The 16695-nt window shown below is 39.9% G+C and overlaps 1 long non-coding RNA gene across 1 annotated transcript; it reads right to left on the bottom strand.

Annotated features, from left to right (window-relative positions):
- Positions 1-1051: 1051 nt before the first annotated feature.
- Positions 1052-16122, bottom strand: LOC124507406 (uncharacterized). Its single transcript, XR_006961027.1, has 3 exons — positions 16005-16122; positions 5530-5628; positions 1052-1315 (listed from the first exon to the last, which is right to left on the bottom strand). It is a non-coding gene; the product is annotated as an uncharacterized LOC124507406 (long non-coding RNA).
- Positions 16123-16695: the final 573 nt, after the last annotated feature.

Below are 16695 nucleotides of genomic sequence, written 5' to 3'. Positions count from 1 at the left end.
CTCCAATGAGGGGGTACCCTAATGCATGGATGATGGGGTTTATCATGGTGTTTGCAGCTATCCATGTGTAAATGAGAGCAAGGGAGTATACCTGCTGTCCATTTACCTTTGCATAGAACATGCCATGGAGAATAGGAGAGAAAGCCTGAAGTTATGAAGGAGCCACTTTTAAAATCATCTGTGTCCACAAAGGCAAGCAGCAATGTAAAGAGATGCCCAAATCTCATGCATTCAATTGTGGAATAAATAACACACAGTAAGAGTGGAAGATTTAACTTCTTTCTCATCTCTTACATAGACATCTCATCTATCTGAATTCCTGCCTCTTCTATTAAGCCTTTCTGATCATTCCAACTCAGAATGATCTTATTTTCCCCTTTTCCTCAACTCCAGTAGAGCTTTGACTTAAATATATAGTCCCTCATAATAGTATCTGATTTTTATATGTCTCCCTATGTTCCTTGAGGGAAGGAGCCAGATTTAATGCTCTTTTATGTTCCCCATGGCTTGTAGTCTGGGGTAAAGCAAGAGCTATATAACCACTGGCTAAAAGACCAGGAATGCGTTGCTCAGGTTAATATTAAACTTAGTTTGTATTCTCGGGCCATAAACCACGCAGTAATTAGAGAGTTATTTGTGTAGAAGCAGCCTTGAATGTAACTGTAATGGAATAGATCCTGTCTGATAGTTGGATGAAATAGACCAGCCTAATAAAAAACTAATAAATTAGGTCAAAACTGACCCAGAGACCATCAACGCTGGAAGAGTTTGTACAAAAAATCATTTGTTGTACAGCTCCTCATTTTACAGAAAGGAAACCAAGGCCCTTCGATGTTGTGGCTTGCTTGAGGTCACCCTGAATTAGGGATTGAACCTAGACCAGTAACTACAGTTCTTGACCAAGTTGTTGGGTAAAATGTCAGGTTGTATGTAAGTCAACGAGATGAATACTCAACCTGTGTTTGCCAAGTCATCATAATAGTAACTGCCATTTTTCAAACCACTTTTTAGTGTTTCTGGCAACCATGTCAGGCACTTCCCATAGAGAACACATTACTTTATTTAATCTTCACAACCCACCAGAGGGAGATGCTGCATCAGTCAAGATTCCTTTTGAGAACAGAATCAGTAGGAGGCACAAATTTAAGAGATTTGGTGCAGTTGGTTTATGTGATCATGGTGGCTGACAAGGAAAGTCCAAAATCTGTAGAGAAGAGTAGTCTGGGATTGAAGTTGCTGTCCACAGGTAGAATTTCTTCTTCTTCAAGGAAGCCTCAGCACTACTTTTAAGTTCTTTCAACTGATTGAAGCAGGCCTGTGAAGATTATCCAGGATAATCTCCCTTACTTAAAGTCAACTGACTATGGACTTTAATGACATCTGCAAAACACCTTCATAGCAACACCTAGAATAGTGATTGAATAATTGAAGACTTGTAACCTAGACAAGTTTACACAAAAAACTGATTATCACAGGTACAATTATTCTTAACTAGTTCCCCAAGTGACAGAAGTGGTTAGTGGCAGAGCCAAGTCCTCAGGCTTTTTCTGCCTATCTCTACAACCCATGCAGCCATACAGTGTGCAGTCTCTGAAAGCAAACCTGAACAAGTTCTCATACCACTCTGAGCCCCAGATTGTTTCCTCTGTGAAATAAGGAAAATCACATCCCTGGCACAGAGTTGATATGTGAATTAACTGAGAAAAAGTGAGGTGTTAGCACATAGTAAAGATCCAACAAATGTTAGTTTCCTTTCCTTCCACTTTGTACTACATCACACACATAAACACACACACACACACACACACACACACACACACAAGCTGTGTTCCCATTCATTCCACAATCAATGCCTCAAGATGGGCTCTGGCTCAGGTGCAGGTTTCTTTCTGAAATATTACACAAACACTGCAATTTCAAGGAGCATAGCTATGACCTCCATGAATCCTTGGGCATTCTTTCTGATTCACTCCATCTCTCTTGCCTGCTTTGACTCCTCTCTGCTGGAAGATTAGTTTGCTTTCTTAACTGGATGAAAAAAGGACAAATTGGTTGATTCTGGCTCTTGCTCTTTTATGTTTGCTTCCACCTTGTCTGAATTCAGATCTCTCTTCTGAGAAAAAATATTTCTGCCTTTATGCAAAAATTGTAAGAAATAATCTCATGTGTGTGGACACTTTGTAAGCAATTTCCCCAAAGTCACTGTTCTACTGCTTCCTGGTATGTTAGAAGTTGTCTGCAAGGGCAAGAGGATTATATCTGTTGGAATTCTTTTGTCCCCGTGACTTGGGTAGGGCAAAAAGGGAATTGATTACCCCTGCTGTATCCTCAAGATAACAGCAGTCACAACCTGAGGTCCACTAACCAAGTGGCACCACCTGATATTTTGCAGTTTATTTGCCCAAAGTTAAAACCAACAATTTTAGAAGACCTTCATGGCCTTGACTAAATGCCATAACTAGACTTCATTTGACTAAACTTCACTAAATGAAAACATTTCTTCCTGCTAGAAAATCACAACTGCATGATTTTCTGTACTACTAACCTATATTCTTTTGCGAGGAAGCAGGCATTGAATGCCTCACCTGCCTCAAACTGCTATCCTTGAATACATCTAATGATAGCATCTCTGCACCTCATGCAGCTGCAACTGAGAAAAATATCCTATGAGTCTCAAATATACTAGGTGTCTCCAACATGTGGTCTTATAAATATGAACCTTTGTGCCATTTATCTTGTCCCCCTCTCCCATTCTATACTGTCACTATTCCAAACTTCTCCCTATGTCCCTCTACCCAACTCCTCCCTCCTTATACCTCACTGTCAGTGGATGACCTTACCAACTTCTTGCAGAGAACTTGAGGGCTAGCAGACAGAAACTCCTTCAACTTCCTGATTGATGACCTCCTGCTTTCCTACTAAAACTTTCCTTCCCTCTACTCTCAGAAGAAAGCATAATCCTACTTCTCTTATTCCAGGTGAATCCTTCAATCTAAACCTGCCCTCCCCCCACCCCTTCTCTATAATTTCCTTTCTGGACTTGTAGACTCTTTTTCACAAGATCCTACCCAATAGCATTTAAAGAGATTCAAGTCTTGCCTATCAGAAAGGAAAGAAGGGAGGGAGGGAGAGACAAAAAAGAGAAGGAGGGAGGAGAGAGGGAGAAAGGGAAGGCACAAACTCCTCTAGCTGTTATGTTGTCTCCTATCCTCAGACAATATTCTCAGGACAGTTGTCCTCATGTCCCCAGTTTTTCATTTTTCACTGTGAATACACTGCAATTTGCCTTTTGCCTCTACCATTTCATTGAATATGCTTTTGCTAAGGTTATCAGTGACCTCCCAATTGCCAAATCCAATGATTACTTTCCATTCCATATCAAATTTGATGGTTATGAGACATTTGACACTGTATCCTTGAAAAAAATGCATCCTAATTTCCAGGACACCACACACTCCCAGTTTTCTTTTACCTCCTGACAGATTCTCATCAGAATCCTTTACTGACTTTCTCCTTCAACCTGCTCCCTAAGCTTCTGTCCTGGCTCTTGTTTTCTTCTCACTTTATACCTTCTTCCAATGATGTTCAGGCCTTACCAGAAACTTTAATAGTTTCTTTCGCCTTGTACCAGAGATGACTACAACATATCCAAGTTGCTGCAGCAGTTGCAGCAGCCCAGGGAATTTCTCTAGGAAACACCTTTCACCCATGGCTTAGAACCTTCTTCACTTTTTGGTTTCCATCCCATTTCCTGGAACAAGGATCCTTGCTCTCTGCTGAGCTTCTTTGCATGCATGACTTATTTAGATGATCAGCCTGGCTTTTGAGTCTACTGTAACAAGAACAAAATTATTAATGCATAAGTCCTTCCAACCTTTCTCCTCTTCCTGGCCTCTAAAACGATACTGACTTTGCAGGTTTCATTTGTTCTCCTTCCCCACCCTCCAGAGAAGCTCTTCCTTATCAGACTTATATTTGGGGATTTTGTGATGTAGAATAAGAGAAAGTGTGAAGGACATAGGAATAGGAAATGTGGGGGCTGGAAGTAGGGGAAGGTTTTTCAGGACATGGAGGAGGGTTGAAGGAGCAGTATGTGATGAGAGGGAAGCAAATGAGAAAGAGACAGGGATTTTAATAAGTACTGCTGTGGTCTTTTGTATTCATTCAAAATGTCTTCTAAAATGCAAGCAAATAAGATAACTTATATAATTTTGACAGTACTTTTTTGGTTTATGGCAGGTTTTCCTTGATGCTAATTCTGCCATGAGGATGGACCACAGGGTTTCCCAAGCATACCACTCTTCCCCACAAAGACTCTGAACCAAATTGTGGATTTCCCTTGGACACCACCCCACGCCCCACACTTTCTCATTTGCCTTGAGGTCAGCCTATGTGAAGGAAAGATCCGAGTGCTCATCTGGTCTTACATCTGAGGCTCTGGGTTCTGAACCTGAATCTCCAGGTCAGTTCTTTCTCCTGAGCTCCAGACCAGTACATTGAACTGCTTACAAGACATTTTATCTAGATGTTTCACAGAACCCTCACAGTCAACCTGTCCCAAAGTTGCCTCTTTATCTTCGTCATCCCTTCTTCTTAACATCCCTTCTCTGTGTCCCTCAGTAAAGGACATCAACGTCCACTGAGTCTTTTGCTACAGAAGCCTTGGTGTCATCCTTCTCCTTGCTACACCTTCTTATTCAGATGGTCACCAATCCTCTTCTACTTCTTAAATATATTGACAAGCTGAGCCACTTGATGTTTCCTGAACTCGTGAAGTTTCTAAATTTTTCACATCATGTCACTGGCTACTCATTGTTTTTGTATTCGCAGTCTTTCCATTCCCTATCTCTGCTCATCTGTTAAACATTCACTGATGCTTAAACTTCATCTCTTCTTTGAAGCCTTCCTTGATTGTCCTAAGGGGACACAATCACCTTGTACTATCTTGAACTTAACAGTATTAAGGCAGTTGTCACAATGTATTATAATTATTTTATACTATCTCTGCTCCTAGACAATGAAATCCATGAGGAAAAACATTGTGTCTTATTGTTGAATCTCTAGCACCCAGCATGGTATCTGGTTTCTAGGAATTGCTCAAAAATCAAACATTTATTACTTATTTGAATGAGTGAACAGTAAATTTGTAAGGTAGTTAGGAATCCCAATTAAACAGAAGGTAGACTTCATGAAGTTAAATAATTTGCTCAGTGTTACATAGCTACTAAGTGAGAGAGCAGAGTTTGAACCTGGTCTGTTACTACAAAGTCCATGTCGGTTTTTACAACAATTGTACTAGCTCATAGCTGGTTGCTCTTCTCACACTTCAGAAGTTTATACATACATACACTTTCTTTGAAGTTTATACATACATATACTTTCTTCACTGATAGTGATAATGTCTCTTTATGGCGAAATTTTAGGGAATTCAATCATTCTGTTTTCATTACATGTTTTTATGCTCATCTTTGAAGTCCCCCCCCCCAATCAAGCTTTTAATGCCTTTTCTTCTACATTTATTTTACAAACCCTAGGTGGTGATATTGGTGGAAAGTAGGTCAGAGTTGGAATCCCCTAGCTCCATCCATTGTCATTTTTGGAAGTCCAGTCATCAATACCAAGGGTAACCTGAAACAAAGGTAACTAGAATTTTTTATTCTGAAAAAAATTAAGGGACATAGTAGAACCAATTTTGGGAGAGAGGGTGGATTTAGTGTTCAATAAAACCTCACTATTACTCAGCAAGGATATTTCTGTGGATTTCTCAAAAGCAGCCACCACCAATGCCCAGTGAATATTTTTCTTGTATTCATTTCTGAATCTGTATTCTACTCATCTTCTGTAATTGCTACCTATGGCAATGTAGCATGTAATGTCTGGACATATTATCTCAGAAAGAAAGCAGAAACAGTTGGCAGTCCACACTGTTTTAAGAAAAAAAATAAAATAGGGGCACGTGGGTGGCTCAGTAGGTTAAGCATCTGACTTCAGCTCAGGTCACGATCTCATGACCTCTGGGTTCAAGCCCCATGTCGGGCTCTGTACTGACAGCGCAGAGCCTGGAGCCTGCTTCGGGTTCTGTGTCTCCCTCTCTCTCTGCTCTTCCCACACTCATGCTCTGTCTCTCTCTCAAAAATAAATATTAAAAAATAAAATAAAACAGTTGGTTTTCCCCAAATGGAGGGTGAATAGTATGTGAATCAAATCAATGGTCATTTTGGTTTTGTTGTTGTTGTTGTTTACTCATCTAAAGTATCTTTTATTTCATCTGATAAGAATGTTGGGTAATATATGGTCAGTTTTAGTCATTTAAATTATGCCACTTTCCTAAGTAGTTCAAGGCACCCAAATTCTCTATAAGCAGAGCACAAGGAGAAATGTAGCAATAACCATCGATCAGAGTTGTTACTGAATTTTTAAATATGCATGACCCCTTTCCTTCAAGGAGCTAAGGCTCCTCACTAAACTTTTGTTGCCAAATATGTATTAATCTTTTTAATACCCAAGGAAACAGGAGAAAGTGTACACTTTGTCAACATTATTTCACCAAACTATTTGGGGAGAGCAGTTAGCAGCTCACTTGAAGATAGAGTATGTAGGGGAATGTAATGAAGATTCTTATTAATTTGTTCCACAACATTTACTAAGCACTTTGTAAGCATCAGGAACTATACTATATACACATAGTATGTACTGTACTAGGGACACAAAGAGTAAACAAATAAATCTGGTCTGTACTATCAAGGCACTTTCAGAAGAATGGAGAGTCATGACAGTTGTATACTGACTGACTGATGAGGGCCATCATGGCTCCAAGCACTGAGACCATGGGAACATATTGAGAGACATCTTGTTGTAGGATGGGGATGAAGAAAGACTGCCCAGAGGTGTATTTGGGCTGGGTCTTGACAAATAAGAGATAGGCTAAGAAGCAAAATAAAGGCAGAGAGGTCAGCTCTTTAATAAGCAAAGGAGAGAAGACAAGACTCCTTCAGGGAATTGTGAAAATTTCAGTTTGGGAGCTGGGAGCAGTAGTCCTGTGAAGGGATGGGGAGCAGATCAGGTAGGACAAAGATATGAGCAAGGAAAGCACAGAGAGGAGTTCCATAAAACTGCTTTCAAAGATCTCTGTCCAGCTTTGGTTGAGCCAAATGTATGGGACACAGCCTTTTTCTAGATAGGCCCAACTCTCAGAAATTGTTCTGAGAGAGTCATGCTCCAAAGTTCACAGAGCCTGTTCTTCTGAGCTCAGGGACTCTAGAAGGCAGGGAAATGAGCCCCCTTTCACTATCCACCCCAGGAAGTACATACCCAGAACCTTCTTAATCCCACATAGGAATGGGCTTCCTGAGAATCCAAACACTTCAGGTCTTTATTCTTAGACTATCAAGACCAGCCACCATCATAAATTCAACAGCAATGGTTCCCCAAGGTATGGAATAACAGCCTGCATTGCATTGCCGTGTGATTGTACACCCAACTGGGCAAGGGACCACACACACAGTCTCTTCCAGCCTGTTGCTTCTGATAATTGCTTAGTAAATCCACAAATACATGTTGACTCTTCTGAAACTATTGTCTGATGATAATTGATTGATGCTCAATAAATATTTACAAGTAATAATTATAATTGGGCTTTGTGGTCAGGGAAAAATAAAGGAAAAGAAAATGGAGCAGAGAGAAAAAGTGAGGGTGCAGAAAGAATGTGGAAGAAATAATCATTAATATGATTAATCTCCAGTTTAGCACATATGTATATTATCTCATTTAATATTTACAATGACCTATGATATACATTAATATTATATTGGCTTAACAGGTGAGGAGAGTGAGGCTCAGGAAGTTGAGTAACTTTCCTAAGGCCAAGGAAGTGGTTTTCTGATTCAGACCAGGCTTCTTATTTGTTAAATCTAGCTTCTGGAAGAGAGGGAGAGGCCTCACATCTCCCCTGTAGAAATTTTACTACCAGTGTATACTTGAAAAAGAGTGGCTCCTGCCTTGTTTCAATAACTAAGGAATAATATTTTAATCTTGCTTTGGAAGCTTAAAAGAAGTCTACGGACCTAACCACCGTTCAACCACCCACACAATTTTCTCGGGACATTCAGGATCACCATTATTACTTCCTCTTCTTGCTCCCTCTGCACTTCAATTGTCCTGACTTTTGTTTATAATCCTTTTATATCTATTTTGATCATTAACTTCCAGGAGTGACTTTTCTGGGTGCTCTGACTTAGCAGGGAAGCCAGAGATTAGGATCTGGCATCTATTATATGGTATCATGACAAATGCATCCTTTCCCATGGTTTGGGCTTGGGACTTACCATTAGATGTGGCAAAAAAATTTTCAATAAAATTATCCATGAATGAGTAGTAGGTGGCTTTAAAAGCGTTAGTTCATGGGGCGCCTGGGTGGCTCAGTCGGTTGAGCATCCGACTTCGGCTCAGGTCATGATCTCATGGTTCATGGGTTCAAGCCCCGCATATCCGGCTCTGTGCTGACAGCTCAGAGCCTGGAGCCTGCTTCGGATTCTGTGTCTCCCTCTCTCTCTGCCCCTCCCCTGCTCATGCTCTGTCTCTCTTTCTGTCAAAAATAAATAAAACATTAAAAAATTTTTAAAAATAAATAAATAAATAAATAAATAAATAAATAAATAAATAAAAGCGTTAGTTCATAAATGCACTTTGGCTATCAGATTGTCAAAAGCCCCACTAGAAAATCCATTTAAAAATTAAACATTAAACATGAGTGTTTTTTAAAGTGGTCTGCTTTTGCTATTCCTAACATGTGTCTATACTATTTATACTTTTATGATTTATTATATGTAATCTAGGAGGGAGATGTTCTTATTTAGCCTACAGATAAAAGATTGTTGAGTAAGCAGTAACATATTTTAGAATAGGTTCATGAGGCTCAAAAGGGTAAATAAAAATGAGGAAAATGTACTCCATATCACAATGTTTATAAATATAAGCATAGTTGGCACACATGGGTAGCTCAATTGGTTGAGTGTTGGACTCTTGATTTCAGCTCAGGTCATGATCCCTGGGTCATGGGATTGAGCCTTACATTGGGCTCCATGCTGAGAGTGGAGCCTGCTTGGGATTCTCTCTCCGTCCCTCTCTGCCTCTCCCCTGCTCATGTGCACACTCTCTCTCTCTAAAATAAAATATATATATATATATATATACACATATATATTATATATATGTAAATATATATAATAGATAGATTATATAGATAGATACATAGATATAAGCATAGTCTGTAGTTAAATATAATAGAATTAAATACAGTAGGCTATTTTCTTCATAATTCCTTATCTGTTCCAACAATAATGGTTACCCATTGAACTGAAGTACTGATTAAGAATGTAGTTTGGGGGTGCCTGGTGGCTCAGTTGGTTGAGCATCTGACTCTTGATTTCTGCTCAGGTCATGATTTTACGGTTCGTCTGAGCTGACAGCATGGAGCCTGCTTAGGATTCTCTCTGCCTCTCTCTCTCTCTCCCTATCCTTCTCTCTCTCTCTCTTTCTCTCTCAAAATAAACATTTTTTTAAAAGAATGTAATTTTAAGCATCAGATTAAAAAGTGCATATTTAAGTTTCCACCTTGAATTACTCATTCAATGAAATAGTTACTGAGCACCTGCCTTATACCAGGCACCATTCCAGTGAGTGAGGATACAGTAGTGAAGAAAACAAAGGTGTTCCCTCATGAAGCTCATAAATTCTAGCAGGAGCAGACAAAAATGGACCCATAAACATATGATGTGTCAGGTGAGAGAAAATGAAGCAAAGCAAAAGATCTAGAGAGTGGTGGGGTGGTGTTATTCTAGATGGGGACTCAGGGAAAGGCCTCCCTGTTGTGGTGACATATGATCAGAGACATGGAGGAAGTGAACATACAAGCCATTCAAGAAACTGAGAAAAAAAACCTTCCAGAACACATGAGCCATGCAGTAACTAATGGAAGAACATTTCTGACAGAGGGAATATCAAATACAAAGGTCCTAAAGTAGGATGCCACTTGGTGTGTTTGAGGGACATTGAGGAAGCCAGGGTAGAACAGTTATTAGGATTTAAATCCCAATTAACTATACACATATAAATATTTTCACTTAAAAATTTTTTAATAAACTGCTGATTAAGCAGAAACATCTTTTTGTGTCAACCATATTAAAGATCTTTTCTAAGTTTCCTATTTGGGGTAAATAATACATTACAACTTATTTCAATTTTTTCTTTCTTTTATGTCTATCCTATACCAAGCATATGTGGACACTATTAGGTGCCAGGCAAGCAGCAGTGACCATCACAGATGTATTCCAACTTTGACCAAGTGTACAGTTGAAGAACTTGCATTCCTTGAGATCTTAATTTTCATTATACAGTATGGAAAGGCTTAGGAGCCAGGATTGGGAATTCAACTAGGAAGAGGGATTGGTGAGGGTGGATCCTGAGAAGTCAGTAATAGAAAGGATCAAGGAAGGTTTGTGGGCAGACAAGTTCCAGACTCTGAGAGGACAAAGAGGAGGAATCATATGAAGAAACCTATTGGCTAGAAAGTCCGTGACCCACCAAGCAAAGAGTTTGGGTACCAAGAGGCAGGAGTCCTTGCCAAGCACTTCAGTCAGCTTCAAGAGATCTACGTGAAAGGCAGCAGGCACCCACCACAAGAAAGGAGCTGAAACAGCCTGTTCACTAATAGGATTCAAGATTCGGCCTAGGGAATTCTCAAGCATTTTTGCCAGGGCCAAAGGACAAGATCTTAATTTTCCTGTTGTGCTTAGCCCACAGTTGAAAAGGTGAAAACCAGGGTTTGATTGTATTGTTCATCATAGTTTGAATTGATGCATGTTTGCTAAGTTGAATTGCCTAGTTCTGGACTCATTTCCTGAAGTGGACCCATCTGCTTTCTAGCACTGGTGTCCTCTGATGTCCTCACAGGTCTCTTAGGCCACCACTGTCGGTTATCTATACCCTCTTTCCCAGCTATCTCTCCTCCCCCATGCCCTTAACATCTACTCTCACTGTAGAAAGTGCCAGAGTACAAAATAATGGCATTTCCCAGAAATCTCTGATATCAATTGGACCTTTCTACATGTCTTTTTTTTTTCTAGAAAAAAATCCAGAAAACTTAGCCTTTAAGTTTAATTCACATATGGATAGTCAAGATTTTTTGTTATTTTCTGTTCTTTGGGATTTTTTTTTGTAACTTTTGCCCCATTTAGATTTTTAGGAGGCACACACACTTTTTCCCCATACACGGATACATACATCTTATATCTTTTATATAAACAATGCATCATGTAAATCCATATACAATCATATCTTATACAGATTCATAACCATCCTTACCTATGACATGAAAACAGGGCTCAAAATATAAAGTGAAATAGGATGTGAATGCTGGGCTCTGGGCTTTATATAACATGAAGTGAAAGAAGTCTGGTAGCTGACATTCATAAAATTAGTTTAGGTGTTTGGGTCCCTACTGCATATTTGTTGGTTGCCTTGGCAACTCAGTGTACAGATAAACTCTGAGAAGATGAAAACTCTGGAAAGAAGTTGAGATACTCACACTGACTTAACAAAAACTACACTGTTATAAGGAGGATTACATTCACCTTGTTCTGTCTCCTTCAAAAAAATAAGAATATTCTTATTCGGGGTGCTCAGAAGTTTTTCTTATTAACTCTTTTTCTAAGTAAAAAGGGAATCCTACTTTATACAGAAAACTTGATGAACACGTATATTTCCTCTACCTCTTAACTGAATCCTCTCAACCTCAAACCTAATGACTCCATGCAGGGAGATCATCTTTAGCTCAACTCAAGCTTCAGGCAGCATCACCTCTGCAGCAACAGGCATGGACAGATGAAAATAGGCCTTGCAAAGAAAGCATTCTGAGATGTCTGTTCTGAGTGTGTCAATTCTGGCACATCTTGACTATATTAGTTCCCTTCTACCCAGATTGGTTATCTATCTGCAACAATTTAATATAGAAGTTCTTTGACTTAGGGATCTGACAGTCTGTTGGAATGACGACACCTTTTAGAAAGAGAACTACTCCTAAAGTTTACTAAGCAAGTAACTTAGATATAAAAATACAGGTGATTCTGAATACTCTCTAGTTACTTCTCACTCAGAAATTGGTGATAACAATTAGTTGGTGTGTTTGTGAGAATTGTCTCAGCTGTTATATAGCCTGGATTCTCCTCTCCCTAGTTTGGGGATATACTTCTGGATATTTCATCCTACTGTCATGAAATGTACACTTCTTCTTTTGAGGGCCATTATTACTAATCTCAAAAAGTTTTCAGGCCTCACTTGTACTGAGTACAGACTATATGGAGAATTATTTGCCTCTCTCTGCAACACTTTGTAAACTCTCCTCAAGGAAACACTATCACATTTCCTCTGCTAAATATAACCTGGGAACCAGCACCAGAGATGATTATTCAATGTCCAGTGTCTTGTGGTCTGTATATTATCTGTCTGTTATATGTTTCCATTGCACATCCTTCCACCTCTGCCTCAAACTCAACATCTAAACATTAACTAATCTTCTTGCTAAGATGAGCTCCATTCTTGATTTCCTATATCTATTACATATCTTCCCAGTTATCCAGGCTTTAAGCTGAAAAGTGATCTTTGATGCTCCCTCTTCTTGGTCCTCTATTAGTCAACAGGTCCTGGCCATTCATATGTTATGATTTCTTCCATAGTCATACTTTTTATTCCATATGAGGGCTACTATTCCCATTCATGTCCACATCATGAAGGGACCACTGCCATGGTCTCTTAGCCTTCTCCTTCAGTACATTCAATGCTCTGGCTAGATTATTGGTGCTCAAACAGTGCTTTAAGCATGTCACTCTTCTACTCAAATTTCCAGTGGGTCCCCGTTGTTAAAAGGATAAATTCCAAACGCCTTCATTTGGCAGGTGGGGTCCTGGTGCCAGCCTGTCTTCTCTAGTCTCATCTCTTAATTCTCTTCTACCCTCAGCTCCAGTGAGATATCATCTACTTGCCCTTCCTCCAACATACCTGTACATTCCACCCCCAAATCATTTCTTTCACCTGATTGGCTAACCGAGTTGTATTCCTAACTTCCTTTTTTCTTTTGTCATCTTTTGCTATAGAAGATGAAAGAATATCCTTTTTGCCAACCTCCCTTATAACTTGGGTCATTATATGTCACAGTTGAACTCTTTGAATGTCATCACACTGTTGTACTACTGTTCTGTTTTACTTCTAGAGAAATTATAGTAATTAGCATAAAAATATGGATTCAATGAAATGTCATGATGGGGCTTAGAACCAGAAGAGGAGTAGTGTTACAGTTTCTAGTTTACTCAGCTTGATTAAAGATTCTCATCTAAGAAACATGGTACCTATTCTTGAGACACTGTTAAATTTTTCCTCGTTTGACTGTTAAAAATGTTTGCATTTTCTTCAATCATTAGTTCCTTCCACCCTTCTTTCCTTCCTTTCTTCCTTCCTCCATCCCTCCCTCTATTTTTCCCTTCCTCCCTTCCTTTCTCCTTCTTTAGTTTGATGGGGAAAAGAGGAGGGAGGTGAGATTATTTGTTTGATGTCCTAGAAGTAACAGAAAAGTTTAAGTCCTCTCCTTTACCTTTGATAATGTTTTTAAATGGCAAATTTAATAACTAGAAGCTACATTTTATTTAATTGATTATGGCCTGGCACAGGTGTGCTGTTAACTTGTAGTCATAAAACTGAAGACTTCTTACTTACTTAAATTTCAGCAGATCATCACAGAGATGTTAAGTTGTTTTTTTCAGATTCTGCTTAGGGGATTACCAAGTCAAATTGTCAAATCCACAAACTGTTGAACTTTAGTTCACAAAGTAGTAGCTATAGAAACCGAAAGGGTCATTTGGAAATGCTATGTACAGTTAAAGACACCTGTGGTTAACACCAAAGAAGAAAGAAGGAAAGCCCATTGACCTTCAATCCACTCAATGAATAGTTTTACTTCTCTTTCTTAACTGTAAAGTATAAACCAGTTTTGGAGTAAAATGTCCAAATACAAGAATTAATCAAGCTCTCCCTTTGGATAGGCAAATACTATTTGGTGCCTTTGCACATTTGACCAATTTGGCTTAATGATCAATACTTTTCTAAAAGTCCTTGTAAAAATATTCCCTAAAAGATTTCAACCCTGGCATTTGTGAGGCACAGCAGCTTCTAAAAGGAAATACTTTTCCTTTATACACTCATCACACATTTAACCATGGTAGAGTTAGGAGCTCAGTGTTTTAGACAGTGCATCCTTTTAAAAGCCAAGTTCTATCTCCCACTCCCATTATGGAATGAATAAGTCACAGGAATAAGAGGCACAGCATAGAGAATGTAGTCAATTATATTGTAATAGTGTTGTATGGTGACAGATGGTACTTGCTCTTGTGAGCATAGCATAATGTATAGAGAAGCTGAATTACTATATTATAGACCTGAAACTAATGTAAAATTGTGTGTCAGCTATACTCAAATAAAAAATTGTTTTTCAAGCCAAACTCTAATCTTAAATATATCCCATTGTGTATAAGAAAAGTGACCATATTTGTAACCAATAAATGAAGAACCAAGGGCAGAAGGGAGGAAGGGGAGGAAGGAGAAAGCAACTGGGGATTTGTAAAGTAGGAGGGAAAAGCACAAAGCAGCGCTCAAATCTCCATTCCTTCCCACTTCTTCTGCAGTTCTTTCATCAATTCAAAAATACATAGGCCCTGTGCCAGGCACAAGTGTATGGGGGCTAAAGGGATGACCTCTTCTCTTTAGGGTCTCACCATCTGGTGAGGGAGGCTGACCTAGATAGAGAAGTCTGATGGAGAACTGGCCTTGATAAATATTTAAATAGGTTTCTGATGGTAACAGAAGAACCAGAAAACAGAAAGTTTCCTTCCTGCAGGTGGGAGCAAGGATGTTCTGATGGCAATGGTGAAATTTTAGCAGGGTCTTGAATGATGAGCAGAATCATCAAAGATGGAGATACATGAAAAGCAATCAGCCAGACATGGCTGTGTGGGTCATTCCTGGAGAACGGCAAACGTACTGTCAAACTGGGCCACAACTTACATGAAAGTGATAATGATCCAGTGAGAAAGCCAGGCTCAAGTCAGATGCCAGGCTGAGACTTTCATCCTTTTTTGTCCTGAAAGGTAAGGTGTCTGCGACAGCAGCAAGAAGGAGAATAATTTGAGCAAAGGTTACAGCTTCTGGTTAAAGCCCTACCCTGCCCTTTCTCTGTGGTCTCAGCCTGAGCCCTTACTATGGTATATAGCACAAAATGTCCCTCCACCTCCTCAGTTTCCCCATCCTTACTGCTGCTTCCATGTTGTTCCTGCAGTGGACACCTAGTCTCTTTTTCTGCCCAGGGCCCTTTTTTCTGGGATTTCCTCCTTCTCTTTGGGGAATTCTTCCTCCCACCTCTCTAAGCACGTGGATCTAGTGGAGTCAGCCAGTCCCAGCACTCCAGAGTGTTGGGCACAGCTGGTTTGTTAGAACTCCGCAGATGTGAGACAAGCCAGTCCTGAGATTTTTCACACTGGACATAGGCAAAGGGATTTTGGCTCTTTGGTGTTAAAGGTATAAAGGTAGAAGCTGCTGCTAATGAATGAAACTGATAAGAGAATAAAGCTGAGTGGCACCTGGGTGGCTCAGTCGGTTAAGTGTCTGTCTCGATTTCAGCTCAGGTCATGACCTCATGGGGTTGTGAGGTTGGGCTCCACACTGGGCATTCGCTCTCTCTCCTTCTCTCCCTGCCCCTCCTGAGAGAGAGAGAGAGAGAGAGAGAGAGAGAGAGAGAGAGAGAGAATGAATAAAGATGAAATTGGGCATGGGGGGAGTAGAGCTAAGAACCCAAATGACAATGTGGGTTTTCCTGAGGTTCAAATGCACTCATGCACTTTCCACTGAGACTTCCAATAAATCTCTTTTGTCTCAGTTAAATTAGAATAGGTTCTGTTACTTACAATCGGAAGGATCCTGACAAAATGATGTCTGTGCTTGGCAGTCCCTCAATCCATGGCCTCACTCAGCTCTGTGTCCCCAAAGGCTGACTGCGTGGTTTACATCCATGGGCACCTTTATCCTCCTGCTTCCAATGAGAGTCATGCAAGAGATGGAGGGAGAGAGAAGAGTGAGGCTGGTCACTTATTCCCCTGGTTGTGTTCTGGCCAAGCCCATGCAGTTTGCCTGCAAGCCTCTCCTGAACTCATGGCTTCTATCAGGAGCTGTGTCCACACAGCAATCTCCCAGCTTTGGCAACTGCTCCCTTCCCTGACCCTTTCCACTGAAGTATAGAAATGGCTCCCTATTCTAATTAGCATAAAGTAAGCCACATCTTTTGTTTTTCCCTCTTTACACCCTTTGCAAATAGTCATTTTACTAAAATCACCTCAATTATTCAGCTAGAGAGAATCCTTTCTCTCAGAATTCTGACTGCTACAAGTTCCTAGGTGATTGGTGAGGGTTGTGAATCTTTCCTAGACCAGGACTCTTGAGATCTAAGTATCTAAATTAAAAATAAACTGCTAAATATTCTGGAGTACTCAACTTTGAAACAAGAATTCTCAATCTTTCAGTTTAGCCTAAGAGACCAGTCTTAGCCCAGGGTCAGCAAATTCAAGACCTTTTCTCATTCCCATACCCTTGTATGCGTTC

Source organism: Lynx rufus, unplaced genomic scaffold (assembly GCF_022079265.1).
Source record: "Lynx rufus isolate CCGP_SWC_20201006 ecotype Redwood Valley unplaced genomic scaffold, mLynRuf1.p SCAF_12, whole genome shotgun sequence".
Taxonomy (NCBI): Eukaryota; Metazoa; Chordata; class Mammalia; order Carnivora; family Felidae; genus Lynx; species Lynx rufus.
The sequence above is the reverse complement of the archived record's forward strand: the minus strand, read 5'-3'. Positions and strand labels throughout refer to the sequence as shown.